At 43.9% G+C, this 27243-nt stretch overlaps 1 long non-coding RNA gene across 3 annotated transcripts in view; it reads right to left on the bottom strand.

Annotated features, from left to right (window-relative positions):
• Positions 1-947: 947 nt before the first annotated feature.
• The window catches only part of LOC119962788, a 43225-nt gene continuing 16929 nt past the window's right edge, over positions 948-27243 (bottom strand). Inside the window, exons 3-6 of one of the 3 annotated variants that reach the window (XR_005459965.1) lie at positions 18084-18298; positions 17584-17793; positions 3906-4107; positions 948-1153 (exon numbers count right to left, since the gene is read on the bottom strand). This is a non-coding gene — a long non-coding RNA (uncharacterized LOC119962788). Of the gene's footprint in view, positions 1154-3905; positions 4108-17583; positions 17794-17857; positions 18299-19566; positions 19710-27243 lie in introns of those variants that run through there. The other 2 variants (XR_005459964.1, XR_005459963.1) reach the window with 2 other exon arrangements.

Genomic DNA, 27243 nt, shown 5'->3' with positions numbered 1-27243 from the left:
GTGATTTTTCACTCCACTGCCTGGACTATTCTTCAGCTTACAGGCAGGGGTGACTGATGGGGGTCTCTGTTGGGATTCTCTGTTGGGGTACTCTGTTTGGGGATCTGATGCGCAGTCTGATGGGGCTTCTGATGGGGGTGTCTCTGATGGCAAGGCAAGGGTTAGGTCATCCTTGGTACGTGCTGTGGAGGTGGGGGACGACCGATTATTCCCGTGTGGAGGTGGGAGGATGCCTTTACTTGTCACTGGAGGGGGCAGGATTTTCATTGTGGTGATGGGAGGGGCTGATCTTGGTATCGGGCCACGCACTCAAAATCAATGCCTGTTACAAGGATTCTGACCGAAACCGGTGAGCTATCCCCATGCACAATTTAGTGTGGCAAAGGCGAGACAATCTCACTTGGGCCCCACTCCTCGCGCCAGCCTAGATCAGTCACGATTCTCCACTGGTGGAGTACTTCATCTCCAGAATGGAGAATCCAACCCTAGATCCCTAGTGCCGATTGCCCAAATTTTCAAAGTTAGCGATAGTATCTAAAGAGGCGTATTTCCCGCTTCCCATTTGTTTTCATGTTTGTCAGTTGCTAGAAAACAAATAAGTTTTCCTCAAAATAAGCTTCTATTACTGAATTGAGCACAGCGCAGTGTTCACATAACTTGTTCATACGATCTTGTTTGGCGTTGGGTGGAACAATTCAGAGGCCAACCGATCAATCCAGTGTACCTCACAAATAAATGTAATGGCGTACCCCAATCTAATCTGGGAATCTATCAAATCCATGCCATAACCTCCCTAAATATCTGAGATGAAAATAACCTTTCTATAAAATAGATGTAAGTTCATAATTGAGTTGTAAAGGATGGCCCCTGTGCAGTGACAGATAATTGAGGGAAGGGAGCCTGATTGGCAGTCAATGCGGTCCTGTAATCAGTCTACTAACCTGCCATCCGTATTACTCTTCAATCACCAATTCGCTAACTACTGCAGTTTGCTTTCCGCATCCTTTGCCGCTTTCAAAAGGCACTGCGCCAGCTCGGTCAGAGTATAGATCAACAGGGTGAATACTAACAAAGGTGCTGCTTGGTTTACATCTTGCCTTGTGTTCGACTGCTCTGTGAAGTAATCTGACTTTACACAAATCAGTGCCATGTTCTGTGGACAAAATGTATGAACGCTAATGAAGTAAGTTTTGCCTTCTATGCATTAAAAGCACTAAGAACAAAACTATTTTTCTGAACAGGAAAATGTCATTAGATCCAGTCATTCCATCCATATCTGATCGATCAACCCATTTACTCAGCATTCCTCCTTATTCTTTTTTTTCTATGAGTTTCTTTGTTTGCATCTGTAACTCTTTAAGAATGAAAAAGAAAGTCTCTCCTGATTAGGTGGCCAGACTAATGGCCTATACAGGAACAATACAATCTGTTTTGACTCTATTCCTTCATGAATGCAACCTGGTACTGTCATGTGCCCTTTTGTTTAAGCATGAGAAAGCAAAACACTCAGGATATTGCAAAATTATCCTTCAGCCCACTTGCTGGTATATTTTAGATTTACAGTCCTTGCCCTTTATAATGAATATTTTTAAAAATATGTGTTCACTCTTCAGTGGGAGATTATTAACAGCTGTGATTCCCTGGACCCTTGACACGAAAGTTACTTTGTAGCAACATTTTACGAAGGAGAGAAAACAAAGTTTGGGGAAGTCTGAGATTTTCTCTGTCACCAACTTGCCTGCAGGCCTAAGAGTCTGGGGGTGCTGTAAATTCTGCCCAGCTTTGACAGCGCCGAGTAAAATGACTCTGTTTATGATGCAGCACCAGCTTTCAGTTAAATCGGTGTCGGGCTTCTTCATTTTTTGTTTCTGTGCAAGACCCACATAAATCATTGCCCATATAGACTGTCAAATAGCTGTAGAAAATATCTTTAAATGGATGACTACTATTCTGTAGAAATGCGAGACGCAGAGTTAAAAGCTTCTGCAAAAATATATGACCTGATGTAACCCTCCGAGCACTGAGCACTGTGTCTTAAAGCAATTTAGATTATTTGGAAAAAGTTAATGCTTGCCTTAAAAGATAGCTTAAGGTTTGTTTCTCCATATCAGATTTAATATTGAATATAGGTGCTACTTTAAAAGATGGAATTGCCCAGACTATTTATTTGTAGCTGTGGGGGAAAAAAATGACTAATTATTTACATTCCAAGACAGTCAAAGAAAAGTGAAGTAATCATCAGGATTATTTTCTTTTAAATGTTAAATTGGCATAACGCTATTGGAAGAAGCTTAGCTTAAGTGTTTCGGCAATGCAGTCGCATTATTTGATTGAACATAAGAGATAGTTGACTCAAATATCATTCCTAACCTTTTAAAGAGTTTGGTGTTTAAAATCCATTGTTATATTGCACTTTGGTGCTACTGAGTACATATTGAAACATTGCAAACAACAACAAACAAACCTTTTATCTGATCTGCAATAGGCAAATTGATACCTGGCAACCATTAATCCAGGACGATTTGTCCTCTTGTCATTAAAAACAAAATTCCAATTAGTACTCTAATTTAGGGAAAAATATAATCTCGAGAAAGAGGACTTAGAGAGAAGATACTCATCAAAAATGTTATTTCTCCTTTAAAGGTTAAGTCGTGTTTTTCAAATAAGCATTTACTAATGATTTTCTCCTATTCTCACACTTGGATGCCTTGTGCTGAGGGACAGAAGAAAGGACACTTTGCAAATGTCACTCCATAACCAGCTACTGCACAAGGGTGTCATGATCTGATCTTCTCGCCTTGTGGGGAAGTGTCTGACCTCCACAGGCTCTTCCCCTTGACAGCACAGATGAGATTGAAAGCTTATTCATAGAAATGTGTGTCAAAGCTCTTATCCATTCTGATACAGGACGTTGGAAGAATGAATTGACTTTCCCACTCGAGGACCCAGTGTGTCATTACTTAGAAGCCCATGATAAAGGGACAAGTACGATAAACTCAGTGTAGCAGCTGTCTCTGTACCTAATCTGGAAATAGGATGTACGGAGGTGGTCAATGGAGTACAGGGAGATCTACCAGCCCATGGTTAATGGTACATTAGCTTAATTATATCAAAATAAATTCAAACAGTCCAATTTATGGCACATGTTAAATACCTCAGGAAGAATATTTGTGCATTGAACTGAACTTAAAATAAATAAAACGAACTGGGCCTTTAAGATCACAAAACAATTGTTCAATTACAATTTTTTGACCTGCTGAACAACTGCAAAACATAACTAATTTATTTTTAACTCTACTTGACGATTCAAGTGGCTTTTATGAATGATTTGCATTGAACAGTAGCCCTTATACAAGAAACGGTATGTGATTCGAATACCAAGGATCTTATCAGCATTGTACAGCTCGACAAGTGCAAACTATTATAAATCCACCCTGTAGTGTGAAGGTTTGTTTCTTTTCTCCTAAGTTTGAGCTGCCAAATTACAGGTGATTTTTTTTTTCTTCAGCTGTGCTGACAGTTAACTGCTGCATGTCTGTGAGTGATTTGTGTGCAATAGTGGCAGAGCATTTTTGAAAATTGACACTTCTGTCATAGAATGGTTGGCTTGAGTTCTGCCTATAATTCCCTGTGCATTGTGCTCCCCATCTCAACTGAGCCCACTATGGGAGGTCAAATAAGAGGTGAACCATTTTGCAAAAGGGTAGAGAGGAAAAACTGTTGCAGGATTCAACCTGGGGCATGGGTTCTCATATATTTCGGAGCAGTTTATTCAAGGACAGTGTTGGCTGTGATAATTAAAGAGCAGCTCATGTTCTTGTTATGGGAGTTATGGATATCAGAGCACCTGAAAGGGGAATAACAGCATTGGATTTTTAGGTCAACGGCGAAAAAGGGCCACTCACCATTGACTACATTGCAAGTTACCCACAGAGTTTCTGTGGGATTTTGAGACTTGTTGTCATCAGAAGTCTGATCCAGCGTGACAACCTCTACGTGGGATCTGTGGCATGCGTGAGCCCGGTAAGCATTGGCATAGTACGTCAACCAATCAGACTGAGAATCTTCACTGAGTAAAGTGTCTGAACCAGGAACAAGATTTAAACCCTACAGGAAAAGCAAAATATAGAGAGGGAAAGTTAGAATTGAGAGTGAGGCAGATGAAACGGACAGAAAGAAAAAGTAAAGAAAAAATATTTTTTTGACACAAATTACATTTTGAAGGAATGAGGCTCCACACGTCCGAAACTAAATTTTCGTACCAACGAAGTTGTTTGGTAATAATTATAATTTATCATGCCGTTAAAAATTAAGTTACACTGGCTGATGTACATGCCCAACTTTTCAGCCATGTTTGGTAGATAACTACGCATAGATACCTCAACTTAACACCTTTATGTGGATTTCAATGCCAAGTTAGCTGGTGAGATACTGCTATAATGTAGCCTGTGGAGATGCAGGGCAGCTTCCAGATTCCCATGTTTAGCTGCACCTGTACAGGGTCTGAACTTGGCTATCTGATTTAATGGATAATAACATGGAGCACTGTAACAGTACCACACCTATTACAAACTGTAAATTTAAATTTTTAAAGTATTAATTTGCTCTATTCTTAACAATAGAGATCCTTCAATTTCAATGTATTAATGCCTCAATGCATCAGTATATGATCCCAGAAGTATAATACAAATTTTAAAATAGTAGTGACACTGAATAATGGTATCACAGTAGTGGTACAGCAAGTAATTAGAAAAGCTAATGGAATGTTATTGTTTATTGCGAGGGAACTGAACATAATAGCAGAGAGGTCATGCTTCAGTTATATAAGGCACTGGTGCGTACTGTGATCAGTATTGGTCTCCTTATTTAAGGAAATATGTAAATGCATTGGAAGCCATTCAAAGAAGGTTTACTTGACTAATACCAGGATTAGGCTGGTAGTCTTGAGAGTAAAGGTTTGACAGGCTCGACCTGTATCCGCTGGTGTTTAGAAGAGTAAGAGGCCACTTGATTGAAACATTAACATCCCTGAGGGGTCATGACAGGATGGATTTGGAGATTAATCCATAGACTGGAATTTGGGTTTACCTGATGCAATGTAGCTATATGTTAAAAGTAGAAAATAATTACGATGTAGCTTGAAAACATTAAACTTTATATAATGTGCCAGGAAAACAGGTAATGTAGGAGAAAAGCATTCAGTACTACAATCACTGATAGATTCATAGCAATGGTGACTAGCCCATCAATAGCCATTGTACAGAGGAATGTCAGGTGCCAAAAAGTGTACGGCTGTAAGGGAGTCCAGATGATCTTTTGTCCATTAATTTAAGTGGATGGAAAAGTGGCCTGCTTCCTACGTAGATGTGGAGATCTGACTTTCCTTCATGCACTGTGCTCAAAAGACCTAATATATATACATATATAAATGTGTAGGATCATGAAAAATCTTTGGTCTGTTGCTCTGTAAATAAAACACTTGTTGCTGACCATACTGTAACCATGTTTATACATGAAGTGCTTGTTATCAGTGAAAAGAAAATATTTGGGCCGACAAGTTACTCAACAAGTAAAGTCCTTGTATGAGAAGAGGTGGCACAGTATTTATGCTGAAAGTGAAACCTCACAAAATTACCCCAGAGTATTTTACATACACGTATTCATTAAAGACGGTGAAAACCTCAACATTTGAATTTTTAATGTTTTGATTCTTTGCTTTTTTGGGGGCACTTATTTTCAGTTCTTCATTTCTCTGCTAAAGGCCGATGGCTTGTACACAAGCTAATGTGTGCTAATTCTATTTTGCTATTGCTTGAAAACAGACCAGCTGCCCAGTCACCCTGTCAACAATGTCTCTGGGGAATCCGAAGAGCTACAATGACATCATGAGTAAGTGGAGCAAGAATATCATTTGTCATTTGTCAAAGAATTAACAAAATATTTTGGTCAAAAACTTTTTGTTAAATGCTTTGAATACCAATGTTTGATGTTGAAACAGAAAATGTCAGAAACAGCCAGCCGGTCATGTGGCATCTATGGAGACATAAATGATTAATGTTTGAGGAATAGACCTTTGTCAAAGCTGCAATATATTACAGGTAAACAGGATTTTAAAATGAAGATGTGTCAGGAGCTTCCCTTCCTTTCCATTAATCTGATATTGCCGAAGTCTTTCTCTCTTCAGGTGATGACCGTCTCTCCTTCAAATCTGCTGTCATCACCTCTTTCCTGAATATGCCAATCCTTGATCACTTTGTTTCCAATCTCCCATTCCCCTCAAAATCATTGAGTGTGTTATCACCTCCCAAATCTGTAACCATCATTTCCAGAACTGCATGTTGGAGTCCCTCCAATCCTTCCCCTGCCATGGTACCTAAACAATTCTTATCTAAGTCACAAAGATGTACTACGAAGATACACACATATGAAATAGGAACAGAAGTAGATTACTGAGCCCCATGAGCCTGCTCTGTCATTCAATAAGATCATATTTATCTGTTTATATTTCGAATTCCATATTCCCATCCATCCCTCATAACGTTTGATTCCCTTGCTGAAAAAGAATCTAGCTACTGCTGCCTTAAAAAAAATGAATGACCCCGCCTCTACCACCTTCTAACGCAAAGAGTTCCAAAGTTAATGGGCGGCACGGTAAAACAGTGGTTAGCATTGTTGCTTCACAGTGCCAGGGACCCAGGTTTGATTCCCGGCTTGGGTTACTGTCTGTGTGGAGTCTGCATGTTTTCCCCGTGTCTGTGTGGGTCTCCTCTGGGTTCTCCGGTTTCCTCCCACAAGTCCCAAAAGACATGCTTGTTAGGTGAAATAGACATTACAAATTCTCCCTCTGTGTACCCAAGCTGGCGCCGGAGTGTGGTGACTAGCAGATTTTCACAGTAACTTCATTGCAGTGTTAAGGTAGCCCTACTTGTGACATAAAAAACGATTATTATTACTCTCAGATAAAAAGATTTTGCTCATCTCTTTTCTAAAACGGCTGTGACATTATAGAAATGTTCAGTATGTAAAGAGTTAATGTCATGTTACAATTAGCAACTAGATGGTGGTGGAGGTAGTGCTATAAAAGGCACTGACTCTTAGCCTTCTGGGAGAGAGTGGACTGGAGGAGATGAGACTGGGTAATGTGCATAGATCAAGAGAGGATAGAATACAGCTACTGTTAGAATATAGAGACAGTGTTAGTTGAGTGTAGTTTAATATAATCTATTGTTTACTGTAGGAATAAGTGTTGAACATTATTTAAGTAGTGTAAATAAAATTAGCTTCATTGAAGAACTTAGCTTCTAGTGTCTTTGTGAACACTACGCATTACATCCTGACAACAGAATCACAAAGAACACCACATGTTACCAGGAAGTGTATTCCTAGACAGTAAGCAGTGTGAGTAGAAAGAAAATTCAACTTAGAAGAATAAAGAAAAATCGCACTGCGAGACAAATCTCAAAATGAGTAAGAAAATACCACGAGCAACATGGAAGGTCTGAAGAAACCAGAACACTTCAAAATGTCCGGTAAACTTAGCTTGAACTGGAAAAGTTTCTAGCAACAATTTGAAATTTTTCTATTTGCCTCTGCACTAGAATCAGCTCCTGATCACAGAAAAATTGCCCTCCTCCTGAATCTGACAGGTCCGCAGGCATCAGAAGTTTTCAATTCTTTTGAATTCACGGACAGTGAGGATAAAAAGAAGTATGTACGGGTATTAGACCATAAGACATAGGAGTGGAAGTAAGGCCATTCGGCCCATCGAGTCCACTCCACCATTCAATCATGGTTGATTTCAACTCCATTTACCCGCTCTCTCCCCATAGCCCTTAATTCCTCGAGAAATCAAGAATTTATCAATTTCTGTCTTAAAGACACTCAATGTCCCGGCCTCCACCGCCCTCTGTGGCAATGAATTCCACAGACCTACCACTCTCTGGCTGAAGAAATTTCTCCTCATCTCTGTTCTAAAGTGACTCCCTTTTATTCTAAGGCTGTGCCCCCGCGTCCTAGTCTCCCCTGCTAATGGAAACAACCCTACATCCATCCTATCCAAGCCATTCATTATCTTGTACGTTTCTATTAGATCTCCCCTCAACCTCCTAAACTCCAATGAATATAATCCCACGATCCTCAGACGTTCATCGTATGTTAGGCCTACCATTCCTGGGATCATCCGTGTGAATCTCCGCTGGACCCGCTCCAGTGCCAGTATGTCCTTCCTGAGGTATGGGGCCCAAAATTGCTCAAAGTATTCTAAATGGGGCCTAACTAGTGCTTTATAAAGCCTCAGAAGTACATCCCTGCTTTTATAGAACATAGAACATAGAACATAGAACAGTACAGCACAGAACAGGCCCTTCGGCCCTCAATGTTGTGCCGAGCCATGATCACCCTACTCAAACCCACATATCCACCCTATACCCGTAACCCAACAACCCCCCCCTTAACCTTACTTTTATTAGGACACTACGGGCAATTTAGCATGGCCAATCCACCTAACCCGCACATCTTTGGACTGTGGGAGGAAACCGGAGCACCCGGAGGAAACCCACACACACAGGGGGAGGACGTGCAGACTCCACATATTCCAAGCCTCTTGAGATAAATGACAACATTACATTTGCTTTCTTAATTACGGACTCAACCTGCAAGTTTACCTTTAGAGAATCCTGGGCTAGGACTCCCAAGTCCCTTTGCACTTTAGCATTATGAATTTTGTCACCGTTTAGAAAATAGTCCATGCCTCTATTCTTTTTTCCAAAGCGCAAGACCTCGCACTTGCCCACGTTGAATTTCATCAGCCACTTCTTGGACCATTCTCCTAAACTGTCTAAATCTTTCTGCAGCCTCCCCACCTCCTCAATACTACCTGCCCCTCCACCTATCTTTGTATCATCGGCAAACTTGGCCAGAATGCCCCCAGTCCCGTCATCTAGATCGTTAATATATAAAGAGAACAGCTGTGGCCCCAACACTGAACCCTGCGGGACACCACTTGTCACCGGTTGCCATTCCGAAAAAGAACCTTTTATCCCAACTCTCTGCCTTCTGTCTGACAGCCAATTGTCAATCCATGTTAGTACCTTGCCTCGAATACCATGGGCCCTTATTTTACTCAGCAGTCTCCCGTGAGGCACCTTGTCAAAGGCCTTTTGGACGTCAAGATAGATAACATCCATTGGCTCTCCTTGGTCTAACCTATTTGTTATCTCTTCAAAGAACTCTAACAGGTTTATCAGGCACGACCTCCCCTTACTAAATCCATGCTGACTTGTCCTAATCCGACCCTGCACTTCCACGAATTTAGAAATCTCATCCTTAACGATGGATTCTAGAATTTTGCCAACAACCGAGGTTAGGCTAATTGGCCTATAATTTTCCATCTTTTTTCTTGTTCCCTTCTTGAACAGGGGGGTTACAACAGCGATTTTCCAATCCTCTGGGACTTTCCCTGAGTATTGGAAAAATACTCATTGCAAAAAAGCAAGTCAATGAGACATACGAACGATATATATATTTTAAAAGGCTGCAGCTCAAAGGAGAATCATTTGACTAATTTGTTACTGATTTAAGACTCCGAGCGCAATCCTGCAATTTTTCCTCTGTTACAGATTCATTGTTGCGAGACCAGGTTGTGTTTTGCATTTTTGGCTATACTGTACTGTGTATGTTCTCTTGGCCACAGAAAAATACTTTTAACTGTACTTCGGTACATGTGACAATAAATCAAATCAATCAATTAATCATTATAGAAATGTCAAGTATGTAAAATGTTAATGTCATGTTACTAGATGGAGCTGGAGGCAGTACTATAAAGGCACTGACTCTTAACCTTCTGGGAAAGAGTGGAGGAGAGGAGAGGAGACTGGAGTAAAGTGCATAGGAGATCTGGAGAGGATAGAATAAGTTACAGTTAGAATATAGAGATAGTATTAGTTGAGTGTAGTTTAATATAATGTGTCTAACTTTATTTTAGCAGTGTAAATAAAATTAGCTTCATTGATGAACTTAGCTTCTAGTGTCTTTGTGAACACTACGCATTCCGTTCTGACAACAGAATCACAAAGAACACACAATGGCGACCTTTAATTTTAAAACAGTGCCCCCAGTTCTGGACTTGCCACAAGGGAAAATATCCATCCCACGTCCACCTTGTCAAAACCATTCAGGATCTTACATACTTCAATCAAGTCACTCTAACTCTTCTGAACGCTACTGGAAACAAACAGAGTCTATCTAACCTTTCCTCAAAAGACAGCCCACTCATTCCAGATATCAATCCAGTAAATATCCTCTGAACTGCTTCCAATGCATCTGACTGTGACAAAGGCAAATTATTCCTTCACATCCTTGTAGCCTTTGAGCACACCAACCTCCTCCAACACTTCCCCACTGTCATCGAACTACGTAGGACTCTGATCGGCTGGTTCCATACTCATCAATCTAATCTTAGTCAAATGAATCTTAATTCATTCACGAGATGTGGGCATTACTGTTTAGACTAGCATTTATTGCCCCTCCCTAGCTGAGATTCAGAAAGTGGTGGTGAGTTGCATTCTTGAACCGCTGCAGTCCCTGAGGTGTAGGCACACTCCTGTGCTGATAGGGACGGAGTTCCAGGATTTTGACCCAGCAATAGTGGAGAAGCAGCAATATATTTCCAAGTCGGGGTGGTGAGTGACTTGGAGGGAAACCTCCAGGTGGTGGTGTTCCCAGGTATCTGCTGTTCTTGTCCTTCTAGATGGTAGTGCCCGTGGGTGGAAAGGTGCTCCTAAGGAACCTTGGCAAGTTCATAGAATCATAAAATCATAGAATTTACAGTGCAGAAGGATGCCATTTGGCCCATCAAGTCTGCACCGAACCTTGGAAAGAGCACCATACTTAAGCCCACATCTCCACACCATCCCCGTAACCCAGTAACCCCACTTAACATTTTTTGGACACTAAGGGCAATTTAGTGTGGCCAATCCACCTAACCTGCACATCTTTGGACTGTGGGAAGAAACCGGATGACCCGGAGAAAATCCACACAGACATGGGGAGAATGCGCAGACTCCGCACAGACAGTGACTCAAGTCGGGAATCGAACCTGGGACCCTGGAACTGTGAAGCAACAGTGCTAATGACTATGTTACCTTGCCGCCCTGCAGAGCATCTTGTAGATGGTACACATGGCTGCCACTGTTTTTCAGTGGTGGAGGGATTAAATGTTTGTGGAAGGGGGAGTAATCAAGAGGGCTGTTTTGTTCTGGATGGTGTTGAACTTCATGAGTGTTTTCCAGTCCACTCATCCAGGCAAGTGGAGAGTATTCCATTACACTCCTGACTTGTGCCTTGTGGATGGTGGACAGGCTTTGGGGGGGTCAGGAGGTGAGGTACTCGCTTTAGGATTATGAAACTTTGACTTCCTCTGGTAGCGACAGTATTAACGGCACTTTTTTCAACTTTCATAGTTTCCTTATATCTACCATCAGCAGTAAAGTCTGCACTGATGATTCTTCTTCCCCCAGTCATGCCAGGATGGATGTCCCATAATCCTGCAGAAGGCGTCTCTTTGACTCGGGACCGTCCTCCTCGAGCAGAGGCTTGCAAAGTCGAAACAACTACTTTTCTCCCCAAAACATCCGATCTGTTTTGTATTCACCCATTTGTTGGGAAACTGTAACTTGATCTCAAAAATGGCTTCCTCTGCACTTCCCCATGACAACGTGAAAGAGTTAAGCCTTGTATCCCGGTATAAATGCGAATTAGATATCCTTGTGAACCTAACTCTCTGGGCAGAAGAAGGTGGAAAATATGGCAAGAATCAGGAAACGCAATTCTCAAAGCGAGATCGCATTTTATGATTCTCCAAACTCCTTGCCGGTGGTGTAATGAGAATCCTGCCACAGAAGGCCGTGAACCTCATTTAAATACGTTATAATATCATTAGCAAGCTCTCCCGTGTGGACTTCCCTACTCACGGAATATTCATCGGGCGCCAGCGTGATGTCACACCGGCGCGAACCTGGCGACCTCACCTCTGAAAGAGATACCGGAAGTGAGTGCTCAGGTCCCCATCACCCTCCAGGGTGCCAGTCGCAGAGGGGGCAAATGGAAGAATGCAGGGTGTCCAGATCGGTTCATCCAGCATAAGACCATAAGACCATAAGACATAGGAGCAGAATTAGGCCACTCGGCCCATCGAGTCTGCTCCGCCATTCAATCATGGCTGATATTTTCTCTTCCCGATTCTCCTGCCTTCTCCCCATAACCCCTGATCCCCTTATTAATCAAGACGTATCTATATCTACCTTAAACACAGTCAGTGAATTGGTCTCCACAGCCTTCTACGGCAAAGTGTTCCACAGATTCACCACCCTCTGGCTGAAGAAATTCCTCCTCATCTCTGTTTTAAAGGATCGTCCCTTTAGTCTGAGATGGTGTCTTCTGCTTCTAGATTTTCCTACAAGTGGAAACATCCTCTCCATGTCCACACTATCCAGGCCTCGCAGTATCTTGTAAGTTTCAATAAGACCCCCTCTCATCCTTCTAAACTCCAACAAGTACAGACCCAGAGTCCTCAAATGTCTTCAAATGCATCGTGGGTGGTAGGGTCGCTCTCAGACCTCAGCAGCTCTTCATGGCTGTGAATCTCTATGTTTAAAGGAGTTTGATGGCTGGTTTTCAGGCAATGCTTCCCATGCCCTTCTTGCTGGGCTTGTGGCAACTTCCCTGCTGAGGGATTGACTTTCCAGAGTGGCAGCTGGAAAGTGGGTGTGAGCAGGTGAATCCACAGGGTCAGCGCTGGGAGTGTCTGTAAGGTACCTGTGTAGAATCCCATTAGATGCCGTGTTAAGGGGTGCCTAGAGAGACATGAGGAGGCAGGCTGACCCTTGCTGCACAAAAAGGATGCATGGGCAGAGGGAGGACTCTGACAAGAGGTGTTTTCCAGCCTCATGATGCATGAAGACCATCACACAGGGGGAGGACGACATCAGTGAGATTGAGCCCCCACACCCGAGCAACACTTTGAAACCTGAGGGCATGAGATGAATGTAAGTTCAGGGCCACTGGTTATGGAGGCCAGGATGTTAGTGATTAGTGTATGCGTGGTTGGCTGTTCAAATTGGAGGACTCATTGAATCCGCAGCCCTTGAGAGCAAGGGGAATGAGGGTATCCTCTTCGGATGAAACTGACATGCTAATTTCAGTCTTCACACTCATCAGGTGTGCCTCGTCTGTTGCCTCATCAGGTCCCTGACCCTTCCTTGACAAATAAATTCTGCCAATTTAGTCAGCATTGCAATGCTTGAGTGTGCCACTAATTGGCACCAAATTTTGGTTTGATGTTTTTATGTTTAATTTGTGATTCACGTTTTTGTTTAAGGTAGTTTCCCTTCAAGGGACTGCCCCTTTAATTTGTCTCAGTTGATTTGATTAAGTTTACTTGGTTGTCTGTGTTCATGGCACATGGACCGCTGAGGCTCTCACGGGTCGAAGTGCTTCATTCAGATGGAGGTAAGAGGGCCAACTACGGGGAAGTAGCTATTGTGTGACGGGGAGGGAGTGAGGCTCAGTGGAAAGGCACTCACAAAAGGGAGATGTGCAAGGGTGATGTCCTAGATCCTGAGAGGGCACAGGGTCAGGGCATTGTCAGGATTCCTCATCGCTCCCTTTGATGCTCTCTTCCTTTCAGTTTTTGATTCTGGAGAATCATGGAGCTAGTCGAGTTTCATGACTGGATGTGTCTTTGGCCCCGACCTCACCCCCTGCACAGGAGCAGTCCTCATCCTCATCCACAAGCTTTAGGGCTTGTTCTTCAAATGGAGTTAGGGCCTTGAGTTCCGGCATCACTCCAGCTGACTCTGTCGGCTCTTGACCAGTGCTGAGACCCCCACGAGATGGGTAGGAGTGTGATCACATGTGGAGGTGTGAGGGCTGTGTTAAGGGGTGCTGAGAGAGACATGAGGAGGTAGACTTACCCTTGCTGCGCAAAAACGATCATTCATCTTCTTATGGCATTCAGCTCCATTCTCCTTTGGAGTGGGCTGGTGCTCACAATCGTGGCCACCATCTCCCAGGCTGGGTTGGTCACTTTGTTGGATGGAGGTCTATCCGACTATGGGTCGAGGGTTTCCTGCCTGTGCTCAACCCCATCGAGAAGGTTGCTGAAGGCTCCAACTGTAAAGCATGGTGCTGTCTTTCTGGCAACCACCCCCACGATTGGACTTGGAACAAGTACTGGGGAGCTATTTGAAAGGAGAATCCCACTAATTACGGAGATTACGTTTTCCCAGGTGAGCATATCAGAGGCAAGCCGCCATGAGTGCAACATGAATTATCTGGCGAAAAACAAACTTTGTTAAATGGGCTGAATATACAGCTTACTTTCTGAAATTCGCAACACTTTTCCGGGACTTTGGAGACTCTTCCACTGTTAACACAGGATGCTGGCATTGTCTCCAAGAGCAAACACCTGGCATCTTCTTCCCAGTGAAACAATCTAAGCTTTCCTTTGATCTCCAACAATCAAACCATCCAGGCTCACTATCACCAGACTTCAGAACAGGTCACATGACTCCTTTCAGTTTAGCCTAAGTTGAAAAATACAGTCCCAAAATAAAATAGGCTCATCAACATCACTTTTGTAGCAAACTGAGTTTAAATCTAATTTATGATTTATGTCAGGTTGTAGTAGCAAGCCACACTGAAAGTCACCATGCAGTGTATAGTCACATGGTTGTACTGATCAACCAAATATGCTTTTGATGGGTCAGTGATGTATTATTGCCATATCCTCACATAGTGTCTCCAAGTTCCATTAGCATTCATTTTTGCTGGATTAGTTCAGATACTAATGGATTTGCTACCTGGGGACATTAATTGACTGTGACATTAATAATGGTTGCCTTTTCTGCTCACTTATTCAAATGAAATTTTTGTCCACTTAACAGGAAGATTGATAAATCTTGTTTAGTTTCCTGTGATGGCTAAATGAATGTAAATCCAGTCACCATAGTGATGCATTTCCTTAATTCCACTAGTTTTCAAAAATGAACATTTGTAATTGTTAGTTTCATACCAGTTTGAAGCCAGTGCCATTTGATTGTCCATTGCCTGTGGACAATGGCTGATATGAAGTACATGTCTGGAACCATCTATCATTTAATTCTTCATGCTGATGACTGCAATTATGCAAATGTCTTGATGATTATGTGTGCACGACAAACTGTTCAAATAGGAAACCTGCTGGGAGTGTGGCAGTTCTTAACCCAAATCAAGGTTCTTCCACTGCAAGGAGCACTATGGATCTAATCGGAGATTGATGAGGACTTTACCAGAGGGCCTGCACTTGTTGTGGAGTCAGGATTTTGAGTTTCCTTGCACACCAGGTTAGCTGACACCATTTCCATAAGACCCAATGTTCCAGAAAACCTGGCTTCTGAATTTATCTGCACAGGGAATGCTAATTCAGGCATGTTATCACTGAGTGAATGCTACCAAGGGCAGTTCTACTGCTGGGTCTAATATAAAACTATAAAAATCCTGGTCCTGGCCACACTGGACAACCATGTCCCAGATGTTGCTATCTATCTCCAGGAATAGCAGCAACAGTAAATAATAAATAGCAGACAGTGATTCATATAGGTCATGGGCGCGATTCTCCGCTCCCCACGCTGGGTGGGAGAATCGCGGGAGGGCCGGGCAAATCACACCACGCCGCCCTGGCACCCCCCGTGATTCTCCCCCCCCCCCCCCCCCCCCCCCCAAAATGGCATGTCGCGTTTTGCGACACGCCGCCCGGAGAATCGGCGCTCGCCGTTTTTCCCGGCGACCGGTGATTCTCCGGCCCGGATGGGCCGAGCGGCCTGACGACCCCGACGGGTTCACACCGGCAGCAACCACACCTGGTCGCTGCCGGCGTGAGCAGTGCGCGACAGGCAAGTGTGGGGCCTGTGGGGGGCGGAGAGGGGTTCGAGCACCACGGGCGTGCTCGGGAGGGGACTGGCCCGCGATCGGTGCCCACCGATCGTCGGGCCGGCGTCTCTAAGAGACGCACTCTTTTCCCTCCACGCCCCGCAAGATCAAGCCACCACGTCTTGTGGGGCAGCGGAGGGGAAGACGGCAACTGCGCATGCGTGGGTTGGAGCCGGCCAACCTGCGCATGCGCGGCTGACGTCACTTAGGCGCCGCCGGCCGCGTCATTCTTGGTGCGCTGCTTTGACGCAAGCGTCAAGGCCCGGCGGCCGAGTTTCTCGCAACGCCGCTCCTAGCCCCCTGGGGAGGGGGGGGGGGGGGGGGGTGGTGTAGAATAGAGGGCGAGGAGCGGACTCCGGCGCCGGAGTGAAACACTCCGGGTTTCACTTTGGCGTCGGCACTCAGTCTCCCTTTGGGAAAATCGCGCCCCATGTGTCTCCACCTGTTTCAGAACAGTGTTTAATAAAAATTACACTTTGAAATAATAGTGTTGGAGAAGAACTTGCGATTTTTGTAAAAGATTACATGTTTTTGTGACAGGGAACATTATAGCTGAACTCACTGTGTCAGGGACCCCGGTTCAATTCTGGCCTTGGGTGACTATCTGTGTGGAATTTGTGCATTCTCCCCGTGCCTGTGTGGGTTTCCTCCGCGTGCTCCGGTTTCCTTCCACAGTCCAAAGATGTGCAGGTTTGGTGGATTGGCCATGTTAAAGTTTCCCCTTAGTGTCCAGGATTACGGGGATTGGGTGGGGCAGTGGGCCTGGGTAGGATGCTCTTTTAGAGGTTTGGTGCAGACTCAATGGGCTGAATCGCCTCCTGCTGCACTGTAGGGATTCTACGATTCTATGTCATTTACTCTGTACAAATGCACAGAATGTTTTTTCATGAATCCTAAATTATTTCAAAGATAAAAATTGTTTGCAACTTTGAATGCTGAATTATACTGATAAATGCAATGCAAACAAAATTCGATGACTTCAAAGAGACCTGGGTTCTTCTGGCTTCACCCAGTTTCTAGCCATAACTTCATTGAGAGATCGGTGAAAACCCCAGAGATAGCAACTCACAGAATTTGCAAGCAATCAGAACTGTAGGTATCGGCCCAAATCATCCGAACTCCGGATTGTCGGAGATTGTACAACCCAGGATGCATTTTGGGACCCCACCAAAGTCACAATGTTCTGACCTCCCGTGAGAATTGCCTGGAATGTTTGAACTTCAGATGGGTAATTCCAATGCTCGCCAACTCTGAGCTAGAGCAGAGACTGGGACAGTTCCATGCGATTACCTGAATAGTTACCCAGGAAATGTTAGACAGAAAAATTCGAGTGTATGCAGTGCCTGAGTAATTACAGAACTGAACCCGAAATTACTCACAATATCCCCCCCCGACTTACTCCCTGATCCCCTGACCACCCTTCCGAACTGACCACCTCTCCGACTCACTTACCATCTCACCCACCTGTCACCCTAGCCATTATGACCCTATGCCACCTCACCCAGCTATCACCCTTCCCACCTGCCACCATGCCCACCTATCACTTTCAAATATACTAATTCCTCCATTCAATCATTCATTCATTCATTAACATATACACTGGGCATCTAAACTTACCTAATGGCAGCTGTAAGAAGAAGGTGGGGCTTATCTACCCTGATTCTACAGTGCTGCAATGGGGACTTCCGTGGGAATTTAGGCTTGGTATAACTGGATAAACCGTGCTTGGAAGGCCTAGCCAGAAATGCAGAGCTCCGACAGAGCACTGGAACGTCCAAGTGGAATGGGAACCCAACATTGATTCATGGAAGATCCAGGCCTGTAAGTCTGAAAGAAAAACAACAAAATGTGTACACATGCAACAGATCAGTAAACAAGGGTCAAAGGAAAGTACGTCATTGAGTTTTTAATTCAATTTTTCACTGTATTTTGATGTCGCTGGCTAGGCCAGCCTTTATTACCCATCCCCAATTGCCCTTGAGAAGGTGGTGGTGAACTGTCTGCATGAACTGTGTAGTGCACATGGTGTCGGTGTGCCCACAGTGCTGTTAAGGAACATAGATGAGTCCTGCTCCAAGTTGATAAAGGACATCACGCTGATCCAAGGCTCTCCTTACTTTACTCCAGCTCCTTGTTGTGTTGCAGACCCAGAGACACTGCTACTGCTGCCCCCATAACTGTTGCGGCCTTTCTGTGGACACACCCCCTTCTCCTGGCTTCCATATGAGAATGCAGAAATAAAATTCTATGTCTATGCCTGTAATCCAGTGATCTACCACAACACCTCCAGAGGCACAGGAAGTGCTGAAAACCTGAGCAGGTCTGGCAGCATCTGTGGAGAGAGAAACAGAGAGAACACTTTGTCAAATATGACATTTCTTCTTTGCAATATAATCAGTTTTAGTTAAGATTTCTAGTGTCCGCAGTATTTAGTTCTTATTGGCCGGGATTCTGTGCCTGCAGCGTGTTTCACAGTGGTGGGAGGTGTAATTGGGTTCCCATTCAATACACCCCCACTGCGCCGGGAAACCCGCAGCAGGGGAGGGGGGGGGGGGGGGGGGGGGGGGACCTCGACGGGACCGGATATTTCCTCTGGTGTAACAGCTGAACAATCTCATCCAGTACCTCCAAAAACACTCCAGGATGCATTGAGACATTTTGCAATAACAGGCATTCTTACAAAGTAGCTTAGCTTGGGTGATTGGTTCTTTCAGCAACCCTAGTGCAGAGCACAGCTCACCACTTGTTTATAGGGTATGTCCGCTTATATCTCACTTTAAGGAATTAACCTTAGTCAGCAGCTAAAATAGGAGGGGGGTAACTGGTTCATTAATTGTTTTCAGGTTGAGGGAAGGATTGTTAAATGTTAATTCAATATGTGTTATGTAATTTCTAAATAAGAAAAATTTTGAAAAAGCTAATAAAATATATATTTCAAAAGGGTAGGCACAATCCCCACCCGGGTGCTTGTGTTAAGAGTGCATATCCAATGGGCCATACTTGAACCGACTGGCCATTCATCGTACCCAGAAAGGTGGTGCTAGCCATCTGCAATACCACCTCCAGCGGAGACCACTTTTGTGCCATAATACCAAAGTATTAATTGCCTTTAAATGCTAATTGCCACTGCTGTGAACTTCCAGCACAATCTGCTTTAATTTCCCATAAACTAAACTATGGAGGCGAAATTGGCCTTTGTTAATGGAGCAAAATATACGACAATGAATCGCTAGTTAGTTTTACTTCCCATCCTGCCCAATATTCTTCCCCACTGAAGTCAATGGAAAGGAAAATTGTGCAAGGTGTAAGCTGACTGACAACTCTTCCTCCTCCCCCATCTTGCACTTTGTGTTAACATGAAAAATGACTTTTCCTTTTAATCTTTTTCAATTTTCTATTGAATAACTTAAATTCCTTGATGCTCATTAAGTAATATATTTGGTAAATATTATTATAGTCATTTGTGGTTTCAAAACATTTTTAGATTATGTTTCACAAAGATCCCTCTCGTAATTACCTGTGTCAATGCCTATTGTGAGAGGAATAAGCCTTGTCAACATTTTTGAAATAATAGAAAATTCCTCGATGAGCAACAAATACCTCCTATATGCTTCCTGTCCTTCAATTTCCCTTGAAAGTGCAAAAAACAATAGTTTACGTCTTTGGAAGAGACCTTTTCAAAAGTTCTAAGCGGTGGCTTCTGCACTTATCACCAGGAAAGCAGGAGGATAACAGGCTTGAAGAGGAAAGATCAGAAGGACTAACAATTCGACATTTTATAGCGTTTACTCAGTTGATTGGTTGACTGACCCATTGTTGGCATTGCTGGGCCATTGTTGACATCGTTGAAGACTGGCATAGCAACGGGAGTAATCACTGGTGGTAACTATGCTTTTCTTTTCAAAATTTCAGTCAGAGCTGACAGACTAAAAGAGATAAGTATATAACCACTACTGACAGCTTTCAAGTGAACCAGCGTTTTCCTTTTCCGTATATGGTTTTAGACAAAACCAAACAAAAAAACAAGAAGGTTTAGTTTCTGGACATCTCGGTGCCAGCATAAAAGTTCCTCCTGCTGAAAGCATCAATGATTCAGGGAGACAGCAGCCCTTCCCCCTCTTCATAAAATAAAATATATGCAAATTAATCAGAGCCGTTGATGGGCAGCGGTGAAACTCACAAGCTATTGAGTGAGTGGCTGTTGAGTGAGATAATTGCTAAAACAGGGTTGTCATTTTGATGGCAGTGTGCCTCTCTACCAAGCAGTTGGTTAAAGGTTCACACACAGTCCCCTACGGGTTGCATTTGGCTTGAATGTGAACCAGCAGGTCCAGTGGTGTGAAGTAGGTATTTGCAGAATTGTCACTGAGTGCAACAGAAAGAGACAAGTATCCTGGGAGCCTGGAGGACACAGTATGATTCCCTGTGCAGATGGCCTGAAATGATGCAGTGCATCAGCTCTGAAGCAGAGGCTTTTTAAAATTGTCCAACAAAATAGAACTTTTTTTCTGTAAAATTTACATTATGGCGTACAAAAGCAGCAAAAATGACAATATGCATTGATTTCAATACCTATTTCAATTTAACATCAATTTGATTTTACCAAAATTACATGTTTTTTAACATTCATAAATTAAATACTTGTTGGGGTAAATTTAAATATTTACCCTCCCAAATAATCTTTTTGTTTTTTGAATAACATTTGGAGGTACCAAATACGCTTCAGGCATCAATAGTATAATTTAGACAAAGTCAATGTAGGGGCCTTGGTCTAGAGTTTGCTAATAAAAAAACAGGCTAATTGTGCTTGTTACTTAAGCATAAATGATACAGAAACTTCACGTAAGGAACAAATGTTGTCTGAGATCTATCTTTCCACTGCTGGTTTTGAGAAAATGTCATTATCTGTCGCACGTCAGCATGTACGGCGTGATGTCGCCGTATTTGTATAAGGTCTGTTACAAGAAGTTAAGTCTTGTGATTATAGGTGCCAGTACGCTTTGAAAGCACAATAACTGTTAATTACTGCTTATCAGCCTCTCTGGTACTGAAAATTAACTATTACAATTTCTTCTAGAATTAATTGTTTTTAAAATGTCAAATCTAAAGTTGCTACTACGTAAAAATTACAACTCTGAAGAAGTCATATTGATTCGAAACATTAACTCTGTTTCTCTCTCCACAGATGATATCAGACAATTTTTACAGCACTTTCTGTTTTTATTTCAAATGCTAAATTAAAGTTTGTTTTACTTTCCCTTCCTTTCTCTTAAACCAGTCACTTTACATTTCTTTCTGTACTTAATTTAACATTGAATTCACCAACTCTAATTCATACTTCCTTCTTTATCTGGCTATTTCACAAACCTTCAATCTTAAGAGATACACACAATTGATTGTCCAGCTCACTCAGATCCCATGCCTGATTTTCCTGGCTGTGATACTATCAGTTCAATTTGCCACCTAAATGTTTGAAAAAACAAATTTTGCAAGGGCAAATCTAAAGGACGGCAGCTGCCGGGAGATGCCCTAATGCGACAAAATCTGGGCCCCTGAATTCTACTCATTTTGAATTGGTGATTTATTTCATCCAATAAAAATGGCAAAGGACTAAACACTAGAAAACCTATGATAGGCAGGTGGAAGGGTATCTGACAGGAGAGCTTTAAGTTCCTGTCATGTCATTGACTAAGCCACAGCTATCCAACAAAAAATTCTTCTGAGTTGACTGAAACATTAAAGCATGCCGCACATAAAGTATTTAATTCATGTAAAATGATGGCTGTTGTATAAACAAATCTTGTCTTTCATACTTTTATTAGGATAAATCTGCTGCTAATTCTAGGCATTGAATCGGCTCCATAAACCTAATTAAACGGTACATTTTAACAAAATGCTGAAGTCTTTCTGAGATTGGGCCAAGAACTCAGAATAAGATGTGAAAAATCAAAATGCATCTGAGCTCTGCAACAAGGTCAGATGCACTGAGTGTGTAATGAGTGGGAGGCTGTGCTGCAGCCATTATCTTCCCTTTGACAGGAGAGCAGCTCACTGACCTGGCATGCTAACAAATGGAGAGAAAAACTCTAGGGCGAGATGTAAATTCCCACTATGGCCCCTCATGAATAGAGTGTCTCTGGGATGCGGTTTGATGACCTATGAAATAAGGTTACTCTTGTACCGAATGACAGTGAGAGTTGAGCTCCAATTAACTGACTGGGTGGGTAAAAAGAAGAATGATGATTACAGATTAATATAAAACTCTAGGAAGGGTGAAATATGACTTTCAAATGGACTTACGCAATGCCTCTGGTTTGCAATTCTGAAGTATTCAATTATGTATATGACACACATTTCTCTGTGAAGCGTACTTTCTGCTGTATGTTTTAAAATGAATACTTTAAACCAAATCTGAACAAATCAATGGACCCATTAAATAAAAATTGTCAGAAAATGACCAGCAGAGCAGGTTTTTGTTTAGCTGTCTTTTTACTTTTCTATTAGTAAAACATCTCAGTGCCTGTAATTTGAATGGGAGCTGCAAGAACTCATCAATATAGATGGCATTTGGTTCAGAATCTCAGATAAATTCAGCATTAGCAACTTCAGCATTAAATTAATTAATATGCTTTTATTGATAAACATCAGTTCCTGGACTTTGGACAGAATTTAATTGCACAAACTGAGCAAACTACATTTACATCAAATGGACAATCACATTCTCCCACAGTATATCGGGGATAGGAGCGGAGTGGTTAAGTGGCTATGCGACTAGTCTCTTCATCCAGAAGACCAGTAAGTTCAAATACCACCGCAGCATTTTGTGAATTTGATTTCAGTTAATTAAAAAAATCAAGCATAAAAGCTAGTATTAGTTATTGCAACCATGTCACCATCAGATTGCTGTTAAAATTCCATTGGTTCACAAATGTCCTTTAGAGAAGAACGCCTGCCATTCTTATACAATCTAGCTGATTTGTGATTCCAGGCTCTTTGTTGTACCGAATCAAAACAAAGAAGGCGTCTCATGGACTGCAATGTTTTATAAAAATGAGCCACAACCACATAAAAGCCATTACATATGACCAATAAATGTTGGAATAGGGTGTGACTAAGTAATCAAATATAAAAAAGACGATTACAACGTGTTGGAGATTGCTTGATCTGTCATTTTTCCAGTCTGTCTTCGGCCATTCCTTTACATTATTGTTCAGCTTTTATGGTCAATTGATATTAACAAAAAGAGGTTAATCAGGATTAAAGCTAAATTCATCAATAGAGAATGGATATGAGTTCTCAACGTGGAATGACTAACATTCCACTAGATGCTGCCTGATTCTCACAAGACTTATTTGCTGCTAAACACAGATCCCAAAACCTGTTTGTTTTATGTGACTCATGACATATGTTTTGTTTAATTTTTTTTAAATAATTAAATTATTGCTTGAACTTCTTCTCAATTAAAGATTTTGGGCGAAATTCTCCCCCCCCCACGACGGGTGGGAGAATAGCGGGAGGGCCTTCCCGACTTTTTTGACGCCCTCCCGCTATTCTCCCCCCCCCCCCGCCGAAATCCCGACACGAATCGCTGCCCGCCGTTTTTTTACGGCCAGCAGCGATTCACAGCTGTTAGAAGGGCCGAAGTCCCAGCCCTTTACGACCTTTTTACGAACGGCAAACACACCTGGTCCTGCCATTCGTAAAAACGTCGTGACCACCTGGAAAAAAATAACCATGGCACCGATTGGCACGGCAGTACCACGGCCGTGCCAAGGGTGCCATGGGCCCGCGATCGGTGCCCACCGATCGCGGGCAGCGGGCCCGATGCCCGCGCACTATTTGTCCTTCCGCCGCCCCGCAGTATCAATACGCGGGGCGGCTGAGGGGCAACCCGGACCGCGCATGCGCGGGTTTCGCGCAAAAACGCGATGACGTCACCCGCGCATGCGCGGGTGGAGTCTTCCCACCTGCGCATGCGCGGCTGACGTCATATGACGCGTCAGCCGGCGCTAAGTCCGACAAGCGGGCTTAACGATTTTCGTTAAGCCCGACTTGTCGGGGCCTCCGACGTCGGGCTGCTAGCCCCGACGGGGGACCAGAATCGGTCCCCCGTCGGGAAGGGGCGCGATGCCGTAAAACCCGCCCGGGTTTTACGGCAGTTTGACGATTTCTCCCGTTTTGGGAGAATTTCGCCCACAATTTGTTGTGCAGAGTTAACAATATGATATGGGTATGATGCTTCTGAAGTCAAGCCTTCGCTTCAATTAGACATTTGCAGCTTTGGATTTTTTTTTTGTTCCTTCCCAGGATGCTTCATTGCTTGCAAGGCCATCATTTATTGGCCATCTCTAATTGCCCTTGAGAAGGTGATGTTGAACTGCCTTCTTGAAACGCTGCAGCCCATATGGTCTAGTTTAACCCACATTGCAAATTTCTGATTCATGGAGCTCACAAATCTGAAAATGCTGTGATGGACGTGGGCAGTAGATAGGGCGCAGGATGAAACATCTACCCTTTTCATGAATGTGACTTTGACTGGGACAACTTCAGATAGAAAACTCTGAACTCAGGCAGCACGGTGGCGCAGTGGGTTAGTCCTGCTGCCTCACGGCGCTGAGGTCCCAGGTTCGATCCCGGCTCTGGGTCACTGTCCATGTGGAGTTTGCACATTTGCCTCGTGTTTGCCTGGGTTTCGGCCCCACAACCCAAAAATGTGCATAGTAGGTGGATTGGCCACGCTAAATTGCCCCTTAATTGGAAAAAAGTAATTGGGTACTCTAAATTTATTTAAAAAAAAGAAAACTCTGAACTGAGTGACTACTCATCCTCAGCAATTTCTCTATCGTAATGCAATCTGTCCTTGCCGGGCATTGTCCTCATGTCCTCCATTAATTTCTCTCTTCATGTAAATTCTTCTACCCATACTCATGCCTACTCCTTTCCCTTCGCCAACACTCATGACCTCACCATTCCCATCACCTCAATCAGAGACAGGAACATCTCTGAATGCTTGGTAGATAGGGTTTTCAAAGGATAGCCTCATTCATGTCCCTTCTCACAGAGCTTCGTCTCCTCCTATCCACATCCTGCAAATGTTACAGAATAAGAGGGACTGCAGTTACTGCTACCACATGTATACAGGGGACTGGATTCTCCGATTTTGAGACAATAGCTGACGCCGGCGTGGGAATGGTGCCGTTTTACGACTGAAAAAAATGACACAAACCCGCCACCGATCATCCGTCTGGTGGGGGGCTAGCAGGCACGCAATGTAGAGCACCCAGCTCTAGCTGCGGATTCGGCCGGAGAATTGCCGGCTCCGTGGCCACGCATGCGCACGATGGCGGCCTGCAGCAGCCGGGCCGTGCAACATGGTGCCGGCCGCACGCGGACTCGCCTGCCAAATAGTCCCCACTTTGACCAGACTTGCCACCCCCGGACCACCCCCCACCAGTTCCACCAGTCCCTGTCAAAGCACCCACTGTCCACGGATCGGCAACCCCCGCCAACTGTGGTGGCGCTGGACTCAGTCTGCAGCCACAACGCCGAGTTCCCCCCAAAAAATAGCATGAAAGACCCATGCCGTCGGAAACTCAGCCGGTCAGGGTGGAGCATTGGGGAGGGCCTCAGGTAACGTCCTGAGGCCATCTCGATGGCATGAGTACGCCATTTATACTGTTTTGGAGAGGGCAGAACTTCGCAAAAGCGCGCCCCCCCCCCCCCCGATGTCGGCGCCAACGTGGATTCGCTGTCCGATCGCCGAATCCCGCCCAATGCCTTTGCTTCTTACCTGTGGTCAGTAAAATTCTCCAAATTGCTCCAGAAACTCACCACAATGCTTACACAATGCCTCAGCAAAAGTAAATTAAAATATCTCAACTCCAATCTATTTAGTTGCCCTTTAAATATTCCCAGAACAGAGCCATTGTGCTTCATTATTTTTGTTCAGGAGCGATGAATTCACTCGGCCTCAACATCAGAGTTGACCAAATATTGCATTCTGACATTGCAGTCTCCTATTCTGATCAATGACATTGTGATATTATACATTCAACATCTTGGGTTGATGCAGGAAGCAACCAGGGAGCATTTCACACTTGGAAATCACTGAGCACAAGAGCCTGCCTTTCAGGTGTTATTCAACAGAGGTCTTAGGTGCTTTTCAACAAAAATCAAACTTTATTCTATGAATTTAGTTAACATTTTTATAAACACACACACAAAGCATTTTTATCAACTACAAACATAAATACCCCACACAGCTACAGTACTCTATGTATACCCCTTAATAAATTCCCCCTTTAACTGTTCCAATTTAATAGTAAGATCCAAGTAAAAACCTACCCCCTTTTCAAAGTGTGGTCCAGCACACTGCACTCAAGACTTGGTATTGATATTCTTGTTTCCTTTCCAAACAGTAGGTTTGAATTCCTTCCAGAAAGCAATTATCTCTTTTAAGTTATTATGCCATCCGGAAACAGCTTTAAAAATGAAGATCGAGAAACCCTTCTTTTCAACCTCTGCAGTACAAACAAGTTCAAACACAAGACGGATGTAAAACTCAGAGCCACAGCCAGCTCCCAACCCAAAACAAAAGTAAAAACTCACAGAGCTACAGCCCAGCTCCACCACACAATTATATCACTGAACCCACGTGATAAAACAAAAACATTTCTTAAAGGGACACTCCCTTGACAATATATGTTCAAAAAAGCGTTGGCCACTTTCCTTTGTCGCATTTTATGTGGAAAAAGTCAGCGCCACCCCCTCACCGATCCTGCGACTAGTGAGGGGCTAGCAGCCGCTCCGTGTCAAACTCCCAGCCTCGACAAAATCAACGGCCAGAGATTGGCCGGGTCTGTGGCTGCGCATGCGCATGGTGATGACCTGCAGCGGTCATGCCATAAAACATGACGCCGGTAGTGCATGGACCCGTCCTGCCAGTGAGTGTCCCTCCGGCCAACCCCTACCAGACCCCCACACAGTCCGCAGCCGCCACACCAGGTTCCCGCATGGCTGAGACCATGGATGCAATTCTCCGCTCCCCATGCCGGGTGGGAGAATCGCAGGTGGGCCGGGCGAATCACGCCATGCCGCCCTGGCACCACCCCGCGATTCTCCCACCCCCCCAAAATGGCATGTCGCGTTTTGCGACAGGCCGCTCGGTGCATCGCCGCTCGCCGTTTCTCACGGCGACCGCCGATTCTCCGGCTTGGATGGGCCGAGCGGCCTGCCGAACCCGACCGGTTCACGACGGCACCAACCACATCTGGTCAC

The sequence above is a fragment of the Scyliorhinus canicula genome, chromosome 3, assembly GCF_902713615.1.
Source record: "Scyliorhinus canicula chromosome 3, sScyCan1.1, whole genome shotgun sequence".
Taxonomy (NCBI): Eukaryota; Metazoa; Chordata; class Chondrichthyes; order Carcharhiniformes; family Scyliorhinidae; genus Scyliorhinus; species Scyliorhinus canicula.
The sequence above is the reverse complement of the archived record's forward strand: the minus strand, read 5'-3'. Positions and strand labels throughout refer to the sequence as shown.